Source organism: Pinus tabuliformis, chromosome 8, assembly GCF_031772625.1.
Source record: "Pinus tabuliformis cultivar Carrire ecotype Pingquan chromosome 8, CPIR1, whole genome shotgun sequence".
In the NCBI taxonomy this organism is placed as follows: domain Eukaryota; kingdom Viridiplantae; phylum Streptophyta; class Pinopsida; order Pinales; family Pinaceae; genus Pinus; species Pinus tabuliformis.
This window is the reverse complement of record NC_142294.1, coordinates 1,592,590,604-1,592,593,231: the sequence shown is the minus strand read 5'-3', so window position 1 is coordinate 1,592,593,231 and position 2,628 is coordinate 1,592,590,604.

Here is a 2,628-nt window from a genome sequence, read left to right as displayed (position 1 = left end):
TCTCTGCTGGCCATCACATGGTCCTGTGCATCTACTGGTGTGGTTAGTCTTCTCCATCATCACATTTTCCTTAAACTGTGAGTAATTGGTGGTCTAAAGCCTTGTGGTATGGCGGTGTTCACCCATGTCTGGGGTTAAGCATAGTAGAAGTGGTTATCTAGATAGAATATAGAGCATTTCTCTCATTCATCCACCATTTTTCCAACATTTTGTTCAGTTTGTAATGTTCCCGAGGATCTCTGAGATACAACCTAGGAGAGTTTCTTGGGGTGATAACAGGACGCTAACAAAGAACACTAGGGGCGGTGTTCCTCTCGAGGGGAGAGAGCTATAACATACAGTAAGACATCATGAATTCTTTTTACCAAGTTTAATTTCATTTTGTTGTTGAAAATAGCAAGGAAATGCTAAAAATAGAAATGCTATAAATAGAATTTCAGGTACCAGTGTGGAAAATAGCAGCAAGGAATGATAAAATAGAAATGCTAAAAATAGCATTGATATAAATAGCATTTCAGGATAGATTCCAATTTTAATTAGTCCCTGAATTAAAATTGATAATTAAAACTCGAATTTTGTCTCACTAGCTATTTAAAAAATAATTAATTAATTCATCTTGAGTTAATTAGTTGGAGAAAATCAAACATATTTGATTAAGGAAAGTATCTGTTATAGACATATTTTGGCACTGCAACCCCAATAAAATATGTCCATAAACCAAGGGCTTCTAAGTCCCTAAAAGTGTTGTTTCATACCCTAAAGGAACAAGGTAAGCTGATTACATCATCTCCCAGAAGTTTTCCATGAAAAACCACTCAGAACTGGTCAAAGTAGGACCATACAGACTGCCCAATGCAAAAGGTGCGATGCATCTCACCTGCCACATGTAAAATGTATGATGTATACAGAAAAGCCCTTCTGTAGGTTGCAATAAGCGAGAGTAGACAAATGGCACAAGCAGTTTGCTAGGTGGAAACCCAGACAATCTTCTAGAAAATGCTCATTTGACACTTGCCTCTCGGAGTTCGCCCAGGGATGAGTAAGAGATCAAAAATATCCATGTGTAACTAAGAACTATCAGAGAGATGACACTAATCAAAATCCCAGAAGCTGACTCACCCCCCTGAAAATGTCTCTAAATGAACCCTCATCCAAGAGATCCAAGGGGTTGGAATTGGGTAATTTGCAAAGAGGTGTTTCCGGTTTCTCTTTGAAGACATTGTTGGGTGATCTTGCTTTGTGTGAGGTGAAGAGGGCTTTCAAGCTGGGAGGATGGCACTGGGTTAGACCAAGTGGTTGTAATCCTCTCTTCTATGACTTTTACTAATAAAGCTATTTGAGTTTTCCTCCATATTCTTGTGTATCTCTGAACATTGTGTTGTTATATGCATTTATATGGTCAATATATATCTGATCCTATATTGTTTACAGTGAAAGATCTCTATGCTTTGATGGTATTATGCTGTTGTGAATCTACAGGTGCTCTTTTAAGCTGGAAAAGTAAGGAAAAAGTGGCGAGATTCTCTCAAAGGGGAAAGGAAACACGTAAGGAGCCAAGCAAAAGACTGAGGTTGGTACTCTCTGCTTCTTTCTCATCTCTCTCTCGTAAAGGAAGAACAAGTGACTTTAATCTATTTGTTTCTAAGATAGCTACCCATCTTAGTGGGACTAGGAGCTTTGAATAGACACTAGATTTCCTGATAACAAAATGGCGACTCCACTGGGGAGTGATTAGTTTGATTGCTTGTCTCTATTTGTTTGATTCATAAACCACAGACGGAGATTGAAGTTAAGCCAGCTAGCCTTCAAACTGCATTTGCTATGCAAGTGCAAAGTAGATCAACGCTACTTCAGTCAATCTCCGAGTTTGTTTATGAACTGAACAATTAACGTGCAAGCATCATAAGTGCCCTAGAGGTAGCTGAGTAACCTCATTAGATCAACCCTATACTTTGTAGTTACTCACTATCATTTGCTCGGCCTAAATCCCTGGACTAAACTACAAATTGTAACGAAAAACCAAGTTAAAGTCTCATTCCTTGACCATCGCACCCTCTCCTTTAGGAAATCTGGATGCATCGCACCTCCCATGTGCAGTAGGTGGGATGCATCCCTCTTTCCCTGTGTTATAGGTGCAGTGATCAGACAAGACTAGATCTGCCTCCAGATTTTGGTTTTTTCTTAACTCTCTTTAGTTTTGTTCAGGAGTTTTGTTGTTTGTGATCAATAGACCACTGTTGAAACCCCCTTCTTTGCATCATCTAACCTCTATTGCACAAAGAATTGTGAATTTTTTATGTATTGTGCACCAATTACAGTTCTCTTTTACAAAGAAGTAGCTTAATCGAACTGTCATCTTTTGATTTGGAAGTGTCACAAGTGTTGTTTTAAGTCAAAGAAAAGAATCCTACTGTTCTTGATAGTCGATTGTAATGTTACTCTTGTATTTGATCTGAATTAGTAGTATTTCAAGTATCGAAAGCAGTTTTCAATTCAAAACCGCAAAGTGTAGTCTTGCCCTGCTGTCATTTTTTGAAAATAAAAATCGTTAGTGCTGTCACTTTGAAAGAAGAAATAATTCAGATTTGTATTTAGCATTCTTTTTGTCATTCCCACATTAAGAAAGCG